The 13,085-nt window shown below is 41.2% G+C and overlaps 1 protein-coding gene across 1 annotated transcript in view; it reads left to right on the top strand.

Annotated features, from left to right (window-relative positions):
* Positions 1-8,683: 8,683 nt before the first annotated feature.
* LOC147258470 (excitatory amino acid transporter 2-like) overlaps positions 8,684-13,085 on the top strand; it is a 29,315-nt gene continuing 24,913 nt past the window's right edge. Inside the window, exon 1 of the mRNA XM_086208330.1 lies at positions 8,684-8,917. The gene's annotated coding sequence lies outside the window, so the exon portion shown is untranslated. The remainder of the gene's footprint in view (positions 8,918-13,085) is intronic.

Raw genomic sequence — 13,085 nt, 5'->3', positions numbered from 1 at the left:
TTTTAATCAAGGTGCATGGCCCAGGGGAGACCTCTTAACTGACTATGCGAGCCATTTTCTGGAAGAATTGACTTCTTTACTGCCCTCTGCTATTATCATTATCCCTCTTTCATTTACAAGCATGCTCTCAGCAACTCATTCGACTCTCAACACAGCTCCTCCAGGCCTCTAATACACCAAATGAACCTCTACCCAGCAGAGGATTATTCAGTCATTACCTGCCATTTATGGCTGCTGTATACAAAATGGTGGATATCCATTTGTACACTTCAACTCAGCCCAGAATAAACACACAGTACACTCATGTTTTAACACACAAAGCAATTTGACTGTACTGATGTAAAAACCCAGCTGTATTTCCATCCCTGTGCAGCCTTGTGACTGAATTGCACCACCAGAAGCAGCAATATGATTTATTATGAGTCCTGCATAAATTGCACTTGCTGCTTCTAAAAGATATGTATGAGAGGCAGAGAAGGAAGGGAGGGAGGGAAGAAGGAAGGGCGAAAGTGAATTCTGAGATAGCGAGAAAGAGGGGATGAATGGAATATGCAGCAAATGTGTTTGATGACAGATCAGATGATGGTCCTTTATTCTGGATGCCAACAATATTCTCTCAAGCTTTTCTTGTAAACATCTACATCATGCACCATCGCTCAAGCAAATCTTTCAAATTTTCAAGGCTTAGCACACAGTTCAATACTTCAATAAACCTCCTCCCCCATCTCCCTGGGGTGCTTCCAAACCTGCTGGCTTTATCATTCACAAGCATTCTTATAACACCTTTTTACCTGAGAGGACATCCCCTGCTGGAGCAAGCCTTTTAAATCATCCATCCATCCATCCATCCATCCATCCATCCATCCATCCATCCATCCATCCATCCATCCATCCATCCATCCAACCATCCATCCATCCATCCATTTTCTATGTTTTCTATGTTGAATACCTTGAATACATCAAGGTATTTTCTATCACCACCGTGCCACCCTTTAAACCAGGTCATGTCACATAATTTTTTTTGTATATCACAAACAGCAAAAGTTAACTCGTAACACTTGACAAGTAGAGCAGGTCTAGCACCACACTCCAATTAATCTACAACCAACAATTCTGCATCAGCAGCTACATCCAGTGCGGCAACAAAAGCCTTCCTTTTAGTCTTGCAGATCCAGACTCAGTGGAAATGGCCAAAGATAGCCGGAGACAAAGACAGATGTAGAGAAGTAAGGAGAGGGATAGACAGAGAGAGGAAGGGGGAGAGAATGACGAACTGAGGGGGACATGAAAAGATTAGACAGACAGAAAATAAGAGCATTAACTAGCTATAACATCGACAGGCTACCTAAGCAATCAAAGATGAAGGTTAAGGTTAATTCCCCTTTTGTATTAGGAGAGGCACAAACCTTCAGTGTGACTGAATCTTATTTTATACGTTTTAAATATATATAATTTTTATATATATTTTATTATACACATTTTTATTTTATTTTATATATATACAAATAGGCTGCACGGTGGTGCAGTGGTCAGCACTGTGGCCTCACAGCAAGAAGGTTCCGTGTTCGTGTCCCAGCTCGGGCGTGGGATCTTTCTGTATGGAGTCTGCATGTTCTCCCTGTTCCTGTGTGGGTTCTCTCTGGTACTCCAGCTTCCTCCCACAGTCCAAAGACATCAAGAGGGGACGAGGCTGATTGATACTCTAAATTGACCGTAGGTGTGACTGTGAGTGTGAATGGTTGTCTGTCTCTATGTGTTGGCCCTGTGATGGACTGGTGACCTGTCCAGGGTGAACCCCGCCTCTCGCCCGAAAGCTGCTGGAATAGGCTCCAGCCCCCCCGCGACCCTTACTAGTAAGGAATAAGTGGTAGACAATATATACATGTATATTTCAACATTAACATTATATGTTGAGCATTGTGAACATTATATGTTGGACATTACATGGTCCTAGAACCTATTGTTTTTTGTTTTATTTTTGCTTTATTGTATTCAAGGTGGGCTGCACGGTGGTGCAGTGGTCAGCACTGTTGCCTCACAGCAAGAAGGTTCTGGGTTCAAGTCCTGACTCGGGCACAGGATCTTTCTGTGTGAGTCTGCATGTTCTCCCTGTTCCTGTGTGGGTTCTCTCTGGTAACCCTTGGTAACCCCGTGTTGGCCCTGTGATGGACTGGTGACCTGTCCAGGGTGAACCCCGCCTCTCACCTGAAAGCTGCTGGGATAGGCTGCAGCCCCCCTGCGGACCTTAACAGGATAAGCAGAAGGAACTAGATAGATGGATGTATTCAAGGTATTCAACATTTTACATGATTTTCTTGTTTATTTTATCAAACTTAGGTGCTGATTTTTAAAATTTGTTTTCCCAGTGTTACCAGTTAGTTGTAATTTGTTTCAGTGTGATAGTAACAGAACATTGAGTAGTCTCTCAGGCAGACATTCCTGTATTCAATCAGTTGAAATGAGGAGCTGGATGGACACGCTGCTGCCTTGCATACTGAAGAGATGCTAATAATTCCATGTAGACTACCTTTCACACGGTAGTTGTTACAGGAACCTGCTCAGATGGCTGACTTTGACTCCTGGGGGATATGATGTAACAGGCAATAGTGCACAAGTCCTTTAAAATGTTTAAATGTGAATTAATGTACAAAAATACATTTATTCTACTGTGCTGTTTAGTTCTTTTAGATAAAAGTAATCATATATTTTTTTTTGTCAATTTGGGAAACCTTCGTATGGTATCTCACAAAAAAACAGAATAGACAATTTTAATAGAAAACTCTACTCATTTCCTGTAACACAAGCAAATAATGTAGAAACCCTGGCTGCAGAACATCCAGCAAAATGATAGACATTTAGACTACCATTTTGAAAGTCCGATGAGAATTAGCAACAAAAATAATCTTGTCAATCGTTGTTTGGGTAAATATAAAGATAGACGGAATCTTTTGGAAACCTTGCTGCTGGATCATGAATATGGTTATATTGCTTTTTGTACATACAAGTTCAAAGAGTGGATGAAAATACTTCGAACAAAGATATACTTAAGTATCCAGGTGTATACAGAAAAGTAAACGGGCAACATATTGTACAGGGACTTAACAGTGTTGTGTAACCATCCCTAGTCTTACACAACACTCCCTTTGGCAACTCAACTTCCCAACACTTGCACCCTCTTGCAAAAAAATGTCAACTTCTTTCTAGCTGGTATGTAAAGCATGTGAGGCATGCTCGCCTCTTCATGGCAGTAACTTCCAAGCTCAGACACATTGACATTGATATTTAGAGATAATATTTTTTGATTGCTCTTTTTATATGTAATTTAGCAACTCAAAAGTGTTTGTACAGAAGTGGAAGAAAAAGGTGTAGCAACAGTGGGTGGCATTTCAAAAATACTAAAAAGTATTGAAAAACAAGTGAAGACAACTTTTTTTATCATATTGATAATATTTTGCAGGGGAAAAGAAATAAGGAAACCAAAGAATGTCCATCAATGTTCATCCATTTTCTTCCACTTATTCCTGTTAAGGGTTGCAGGGGGGCTGGAGCCTATCCCAGGGGCGACAGGCGAGAGGCAGGGTTCACAGGTCTCCAGTCCATCACAGGACCAACACATAGAGACAGACAACCATTCACACTCACAGTCACACCTACGGTCAATTTAGAGTATCAATCAGCCTCGTCCCCTCTTGATGTCTTTGGACTGTGAGAGGAAGCTGGAGTACCAGAGAGAACCCACACAGGAACAGGGAGAACATGCAGACTCCACACAGAAAGATCCTGTGCCCGAGCTGGGACTTGAACCCAGAACCTTCTTGCTGTGAGGTGACCACTGCACCACCATGTTGCCTCATTCAATGTTTTTTCTTTATTTTTGCTACTTTCTATGTTATATATACACATACTGAAGACATCAAATATATGAAGCAAGATATATGGAATTATTTAGCCAAGAAAAATTGTTAAATAACTGTAAATATGTTTTATATTTTAGTTTCCTCAAAGTAGCCACCCTTTGCTTTGTTGGCAGCACTGCCAACCCTTGGCCTTCTCTCAAGGAGCTTTGTGATGTCATCACCTGAAATGGTTTTCACTTCACAGGTTTGCATTGTCAGGGTTCATTTGTGGAATTTTGCCTTCTTATGGGGGTTGGGACCATCAGTTGTGTGGTGCAGAAGTCAGGTTGGTACACAGCTGACAGCAGAGACAGAATTCATGTTATGGCAAGAACCAATCAGCTCAGTAAAGAGAAATGACAGTCCATCATTACTTTAAGAACTGAAGGTCAGTCAGTCTGGAAAATCGCAAAAACTTTGAACGTGTCCCCAAGTGCAAGCTCTACGATAAAACTGACTCACACGAGGACCTCATGAAGCTCATCGAGAAAATGCCAAGAGTGTGCAAAGAAGTAATCAAAGCATACATAAATATAAATGTTTGGTTTTTATATGTACAAGTTCAAAGAACATTTTTTTCTCAAACAAAGGGATATTTTTATCACAGTTACCTTGATTTAGACAGAAAGAGAAGATCAAGTGTAAAGCATAGACTTCATTTGAAGTATGGGAAGTGTTTTTTCCCATATGTAGATCAAAGGTTGTTATACAGTAAATCCTTTAGAACTAACAGTCAAACAATCCATCAAAATCAATTTATGAAGCACAAAATCCCAATCAGAATTTACCTTACAGGGTTTGGTTTCTGTACATGTCTGGTAAAATCCTACTGAATCCTCTGATTTTAAACAGTAGGGGACTTAGGAGGCAGTGGTTGTTTCTTATGTTGTGACGCTCTTATTTGGTATTCCTTTGCTGCTGTGTCAACTCAAAAGCCTCCATTTTTTTTTACAATCGTATCATGTGTGCTTGATAAAGCATATGAAAAAAGTACCTTTCGGTTGTGTTCATTCAAAATGATCATGGTGAATAATTTGTACACAAAGTTGCACCAAGATCTTTACCTCCTGTTTTGGGTGTAGATGTCAACTCTCATTCCTTGGAGAACCGATTGTATCGTCCCCTGTGCACATTTCTCATGAAATGACAGATAACCCAAGTTGGAGCAATGGATGGTATGAAGAAAAACGTGTTTCTCCCTTTTTTTCTGTTTTTGTCCTGTTTGTCTCACCGGTTGTCACTACAGTCGTGCTCCTTCAGGGTCTTGTTGTACTGCTGCTGGATTTTAAATGAACTCAGTGGAAAGTTCTGTAAAAGCTCTCTTCTGACACACTGAGCCGTGCATAAATGGTGCTGCATCAAAACCAACACACCCATGTTCCCACACCCAGAATTATGGGGAAGGAGAAAAGGAGAAATCTCCTTTCACTCAGTCGGCTATGCACAGATTCCAGTGCTCAAGTAATAATGTGGTTGTATAGAAAAATAGCAAAAGATTGAAATGTTGAAGTAGCAATTTGATTAAGTAATAACATGTTAAAAGCCACTGAGAAGATTATATCAATCCCCTGTTAAATGCTGCCCATAAGTACTACCACACAGCTGCAGCATGTCCAAAAATTCCCCTGTGAGTTTGACTCAAGAATGGTCATTAAGTCACTTGCGCAGAAGTGAAATAAAAACCCAGCTGAATAGTGCTCCACTAGTCAAATGGCAGCACGGTGGTGCAGTGGTCAGCACTGTGGCCTCACAGCAAGAAGGTTCTGGGTTTGAGTCCCGCCTCAAACACTGGATCTTTCAGTGTGGAGTCTGCATGTTCTCCCTGTTCCTGTGTGGGTTCTCTCTGGTACTCCAGCTTCCTCCCACTGTCCAAAGACATCAAGAGGGGACGAGGCTGATTGATACTCTAAATTGACCGTAGGTGTGACTGTGAGTGTGAATGGTTGTCTGTCTCTATGTGTTGGTCCTGTGATGGACTGGTGACCTGTCCAGGGTGAACCCCGCCTCTCGCCTGAAGGCAGCTGGGATAGGCTCCAGCCCCCCCGCCACCCTTCACAGGATAAGCAGAAGAAAACTGATGGATGAAGTGCCATAGAGATGTTTTAGGATTTAGTATTGAACATTACAAATGTCCTAACAAATGGGACTCAGTCCCTCTCTCTCCATATTGTCTTCTTGGCTGATTTCAAGTTTATGTGAATGGCTGCCACAGGGTGATGTCAGGTTGTGTTCCTCCCAAAGCTGACAGGTTCAACTTTGTGACAAGCTGTAACACACCACTCCCCTCCAAATGAATGACAGAATGTGCGTCCTCACTGCAGTGCCTGATTTTGTCTGAGTTCAGCCTTATTTAGAATTTGACTTCATACAACTTACCTAATGTTCAATACAAAAATGTTTGGTTCTAGTTAGTTAGTATACATCAAATTAAATATATAAACTTTTCGTTGACTTAAACCATGAAGGACAAACATGACTATAATTTGACGAACACAAATGAGCATTTTCATAAAAAAGGGTACTAATACATGAAAAGGCTCCACTTACCATGTATTTTTTGTCAAGACTCAGCAATAAATAGTGGAAGAAACTGAATGTTTGCCATAAAAGGACCAAAGCGACATTACTTTTGCAGTCAGATGATGTTGAAACTTGAAATGCTGACATGATTTGACAGTAGATTTGTGCACTTACATACCTCTTCAATATGATGATCATTTCCTACATAATATTTATATGATTGATATGAGATGACAAAAGATGCGATGAGAGTAAACTTTCTCAATTTGACACCATTTCCTTTCATCTTTCCACTTTTATTCAACATCGATATGAATTCATTGTACCGCAAACTAGGTGGCATTCTGTTTTCCATCATAACACATTGTAGCATCATGATGCACATCACATTCCCACTTGCGGTCGTATTTTCATTTGGTACGTTTCAGTACTAGATATTGATGTCTATGTAGACTGTCTGTTGTTATTGTCTAGATATAGAACTGAAACCTTTCAGATAAAAATGCTATTGCACCTGTCTCTTCATAGATGTGTGAAGAATTCTTGTGTTTATGTTTTCATGAGATGCACACGGGAGCGTGTGCCTTTGCTTTACGATATTGCTTGGCGAAAACGCAGGTGGATTCTCACGGCACAGCTGTTACCTTTTCCTAAGTCTGAAGAATTTATCTCGGGAATTCTCCAAACTTCCATTCCTTGACCTCGTGATGTCATGACCCCATCAGGGTCATGAAATGTGGATAGGAATTGGAAATAGGAGGGTCTTTCCGATCACGCCAGAGGAGTTTTTGTTTTTTGTTTTTCCTGGTGTGCAGTTTGCCAACACTTACATAGTCATCACCTCGAAAAATGCTGCTTTTGCATATTGGACTTTCATAGCTGCAGCTGATGCCACATGGAGAACGTTGACAGTTTTCTTGTTGTATTTTTATTTACAGTCTGTTACTTGACACCGACTGAATGATGTTAGTGTTGGTGCTTCAACGAAGATGAATCGCATTAGTTCGTTACCAGTTACTAGTTAGTTAATAGTTACCAGAGGGGGTGACAAGCTTATATGCCTCTGTACATATTATTGATACCGGCGCTCCATTTATAATAAAATAATGTGTTTGGGATCAGAAATGCTAGAATCCAGCTTCAAATTATTGCGTTCACTTCAGTTACTGTATGTGTTCCAAATCAATGCAAGTTGGACCTGAGCTGATAGATGTCCTTGTCTGCAGCACAGGTAAGGGTTTGCTGAAAAACCCAGGCGTGCGCAGGTGTTAGCAGGTTATTTTTTGCCAATGGGAACAGAGCTTCAGTTGCCATCCCACCTTGGGCTAATTAGCTGGAATCGCTATTGCAAGGACTGTGTGCAAAACAGCAGAAATCCTTATGTAGAAACAATGTGTTGTTTCCTGCAGATACCTGTTACTTCCTAAATTCTTGATTATAATTTGCTCTCGAAAAAGTAGTCTGTCGTTACTCTCATTTTGTGCTTTATCTACATTTGAGTACCAATTTTGTAGCTGCCATGATGTTAACAGTTTAGGAACTGTGGGTGACATCAAAAGTGTTACAGAGAATGGACCTGCAGTAGCTCCTATTAAAGGCCACTTGAGATTTCTGTCAAATTCACGAAATTACAGTACACAACTGACAACCCAGTCTTTGTGCGTGTGTGTGTGTGTGTGTGTGTGTGAGAGAGAGAGAGAGAGAGAGAGAGAGAGAGAGAGAGATATGAAACTTGTTTACTCCTTAACCAGGTGGTATCATCCCAATGATGCTGTTTCTGTTTCTGTCCTGTCCTGATGACATTCAGGATTAAACCAATTTTCAGTTAAGCAGGTTTGAATTTTGAAGTATTGTAGTATTGTAGTATTGTATGCTGTGTTTATACTTAGATATAAAATATGTTAACTTTTTAAAAAATGCCTGTGGTACATGAGATGCAGATTTAACAATGTAATCACAGTGACATGGAATGGATTGGGTAAATATTTGATTTGCAACTTTATAGGCTCATTCATTCGGACATGAGATGAGTCTACACGGTAATTATTTCAGATAAGAACATGGCATCATGCACATATCTCCTTATTGTCTACTTTACTCTGAAGGCAAATCAGGGAGTCTGATGATGGAGAGAGAGAGAGAGAGAGAGAGAGAGAGAGAGAGAGAGAGAGAGAGAGAGAGAGATGGGCAGGTATAGGCTGCATCTTTGACCAACGGGAGTTCCCATTCAGAGGAACAAAGGGTGGGCAGCGGGCGGAGGGTGGGGGAGTAACGCGCCGAAGAGTGGCGGAGCTCATTCAGTGGGATCGTTTAGCTGCGGAGCTCCTCGGATTTTACGGACACAGAGTCCCTCCGTGTGGTCCGTGACGCGCCCCTGTCCTGGTCCTGGTCTTGGCCCGCAGTGCGCTCTGCAGCTGGCGGTGGCATCTCTGAAGCGGATGCGACAAGAGCCTGAAAAGGGGCATCACCAAAAACTTTTTTCATTGTGGTTTTGAACAAAGGTAAGATGCTGGCATGTTTTACTTGTAGAAGTTATGTTTTTCGTTTTGTTGTTTTTGTTTTAATTTATAGAACTGCCTTCAATATAGGTTCAGTTGCTGCAGTTGCACCGCGCTCGATTATCTGACATATTGAGTTCCCCCACATTCCATTGATGCTCACATAAAGAGTTCGTCTGCTCATTTACTTGACATTTATATGAACGGAGGTGCTTCACCAATGAGAAATGCATGTAGGTATACAGATGAATGATTAAAGTTCACCTTTATGACAGGTCAGTATATCCGGGGGCAGACTGGTAGCGTTGAACTCCAAGACAGAGATTTTTTGTTATTATTTTTATTCTCTGGCTGCTCAATCAGTGCCTACTCATTGATGTGTTGGGTGGTATAAAGAAAAAGTTTTCCAGCCTGTTGGTTCAGTAGCGTTAACGGGCTAAGTGTAACAAACAGAGTCAGGGGAGATGATAACTTTGTTTCTGCACGAAGGGATTTTGATGATAAATTAGGAACAGGTTGTGCTTAAAGTTCATAGAAATGGATTTATAATACACAGCATTTTCGTCAGGCTTTCTCATCAATAGATGCATTGAACTCAGCTTGCAGAGTGTTTTCCATAGTTGTCTTTTGGCAGAAAGCTTTGCAGCATGCTTTGTCTGCAAAATAAGAATGCAGCTGCATAATCAATTATCTCACTGTGTATTTAAATGTATAAAGAAAGCATAAAAGTATGGTACTTTTACAAAGAATGAGGATTTTTTTTTTCTGAAGCACTGAACTCAGTGTTTAATAGCTTACGATCACCACCCACCACTGGAGCCAATGGCTGCAGCCCATTTTCTGTTTCATATGAAAACCCATGCACACGGGTGAACACACACACACACACACACACACACACACACACACACACACACACACACACACACACACATGCACGCATGCACAGATGGAGGTACACCATTTTCCAACAACCCCATCAATGTCACCATGGAAACTAACTCTCATGCCCCCTCCTCAGTTGATCGCCTTCAGCACTACTCTTGGCTTGTCACTTGAAAAACGTGTCCAGGGTGTGTTAGTGAAAGCTGCTGTCAACAGCACCATGATAGATGTTACCTGGTCAGGAGGCGGTGCTTGTCCCGAGTAGAGATAAGTGTGTGTTGTGTTGTGTTGTGTTGTGTGTGTGTGCGTGCGTGCGTTTGTGTTTGATTTTTAACAGAGATATTAGAGATGGAACTGGCTGTTTTGTCCCGGGGATGCTCTGAAGAAGGTTTGGTATTGGGTGTAAATGTTGGTAGAATCAGTATAGGAACGTGTCCATGCAGCTAATTCGTTTTGTCCTTTTCCCCGAGGCTGCTCTTTCAACTACTGTACTGTGGCATTTTCTGCCTTACATGGATGAGCACAGACAGACATTCAAGGCAAAGTCACACATGCTGAAAGGCAGAATGAGTCACTTAAAATATAAATGTACGTCCTGAATCTCTATGTGTGGTGAATTCACATGAATGAGAATTCACATCAATAGGAGTCTCTTCAGGCACATTATGCATACTATTATGCATTTGTCTGCAGAGAGAAACCTCATTAGTGTGAGGGAATGCATGCAGCAGGTTTTATCTGGAATTAATCCACTGGTCCTTTTCACCTGCATTTGTCAGAGATGAACAGAATCCAGGACACCTCATGAGTGTTTATGTAAGATTTTGATGATTTTTTTTTTGTCTTTTCTTTTTGTGATATTTTGGTATCGAAGCTGTTAAATAGACTAAACTGGAGAAGAAAAATCAGACCTAAACGAATTGTTTTAAATAGTAATGGTATTTTTTCTACGTGGCTGTTAATGAGATGTCCGTAGAGTTATTAATATCCAAGAAAAAAAAAAACAGGCACGTAGGTAACCCCGACCATCTGTGAAGATACTACTTTAATTAGGGTAGACATTGCTCAGGGTGCTTGTAGATATTTACATGTGTTTGTGAGTGCGTTTAGGCTGTTCTGCTGTGATGGCATGCACACACACACACACACACACACAAACACACACGCATAGGGGGAGGGTAGAATCACAAACCAGGGATAAATAATATGGAGAGGAAAAGTAGGTAACATAACACTAGTGAAACAAAGGATAAATCAATATGGTCACTAACTGATTGGTCTGTCTTGGCAGAGCTACGCTGGAGGAAATTAAATCTGATGAACCGATCTCAATAATTTTTCTGGATTGATCCTAGTGCTGCTTGATTAAAATAAGAATCCACTGGATGGATTTGTCTGGAACTGGAATGTTGGGCCTGATGACAGAAAAGCATCATAAGGAAGCAAACAGGGAATGATTAAAGGAGCGCTAAATTCACACTTTACAGTTGAGACCATTTAGAAACCAGACCAAAAGAGTAGAAAATGACTTGCTTTTGTCCTATTTTGTGCCATAATTTCCTTCAGAACACTATAAAGTCCAAGAACAATGTGGAAACATGTTTGTTTTTACCAAATAATCTGAGATTTTACACTGCCAAATGCAACACAGAGTGGGAGAGGAGTTTTAATACATGTAGGCGTGATAGAAGGAGGACAGACAGTAAAAATTTAGATTTCTGTCTTTAGTTGTTAGGTGATAAAAGGCCAAAATATGGATTGAGTGATCAGAGTAGAAGGTTGGTTTCCTTTTCTGTGAATAGGATGGAGTAAACAGGCGGTACAAGCAGCCTGAAGATGCAGCATATGTTACCTGCCTGTGGCTGCAAAGTGCAACTCTCCTCTCACTGCTGCTCAGAAGGACCAGAGAGAGGTGATAAAGACAAGAGGAAGGAAAAGCAGGGCTGGGAACAGTAGAGGAATAAGAGAAAATGGAGGATGGAAGAAGTGATAAAAGAGGGAGGAAAGGAAACAGGTGACACGCAGCAGTGAGACATCTGCAGAGATGTGTGTTTCCATTGATGGAGCTTCTCTGTGGTCTTGCTGGCAGTCCGTTGCATCTAGTGCTTGAGTAATCCCCCTGGGAACACACCGCTGCTGCCAAAGTGCCATCCAGCTCCTCTTGTCTCTCTTTGCCACCCTCATGCTCGTTTATATCTGTCTCACTTTTCCTCACTTTGTTAATACTCCTCTTTTTCTTTCCTTAGCTTCCCCTGCATTTCAGTCCATCTTAATTGCCTTAATATCACCAGATTTGTTCCTGCACTTGATTTTTTCCTGCATTCCTTTGCTTGTTCTTGTCTTTCTGAGCCCTGAATTAGGATTCATCATCTCATCACTGGATTCCTGGTGTGAATCTTCTGAGTATGAGGGATTCATGCCCTATAGAATCAGTGTTTTGGTTCTCAGAAAGCTCCAAGCTTTTTCCCATGGGTTGACCAAACAAAGAGCGCGGCTCCATTCGCTTCTGTATGACTGCACAGGAACAGAAACACAAGCATTCACTAGTGAGTCTGCTGCTGGGCGGCGAAATGATAGATCTCCAGCGGACTCGGCCGAGGCACTTCTTCAGATTTGCTACAAGCCCGCTGCCACTAAACTACCCCAGTTAACTGTTTGATTAATAGGAGGATGTTTCTGCTGTTACATCCACCAAACATTTCCATGTAACTTAAATTTAGTTTAAGATGAAACTGCATGCTAGAGATGTATGACAAAAAGACAATCCATGTAAAGATAAGTTGAGTTTTGACCACAGCATGCTAATAAATATCAAAGCTCCAAAGTTTTAAATCTAAACATGTTGTAAAGTGGAAAATACCATAAATAATGACAAGAAAAAAGGTAAAAGATAAACTGTGCCAGTGCACTTGATGGTGATTTAGAGACTATACAAACATTTTGAACCTGTCCAGTCCTGGGGAGAAGGGCAATCCAGGTTTTTGCTTGCCAACATGTTGGAGGCATTTACAAACATTAGGTTGTTCACTTAAATTCCTATGTAAACATACATCGCTCTGCGTTTCTGGAATCTGCCAGCTTGGTGGGTCCTGTAGTATGGCGATGAACAAGCAGATATTGGGAGAGAACTGAAAAAAGAAACGAGTTAGCCCAAGTGTTAATGTGTGTGCGTGTGTGTGTGTGTGTGTGGTGGGGTTGGGTGCAAAAACAAGAGATACTGTTTGCTTAGCTACAATCACAAACTAGCAAGTGAGCAGCAGGATCATTTGAATTCTTGTCAGAATTT

This window comes from Aulostomus chinensis, chromosome 7, assembly GCF_037954235.1.
Source record: "Aulostomus chinensis isolate RoL2024-O1b breed Wild chromosome 7, RoL_Achi_v1.0, whole genome shotgun sequence".
Taxonomy (NCBI): Eukaryota; Metazoa; Chordata; class Actinopteri; order Syngnathiformes; family Aulostomidae; genus Aulostomus; species Aulostomus chinensis.
The sequence above is the reverse complement of the archived record's forward strand: the minus strand, read 5'-3'. Positions and strand labels throughout refer to the sequence as shown.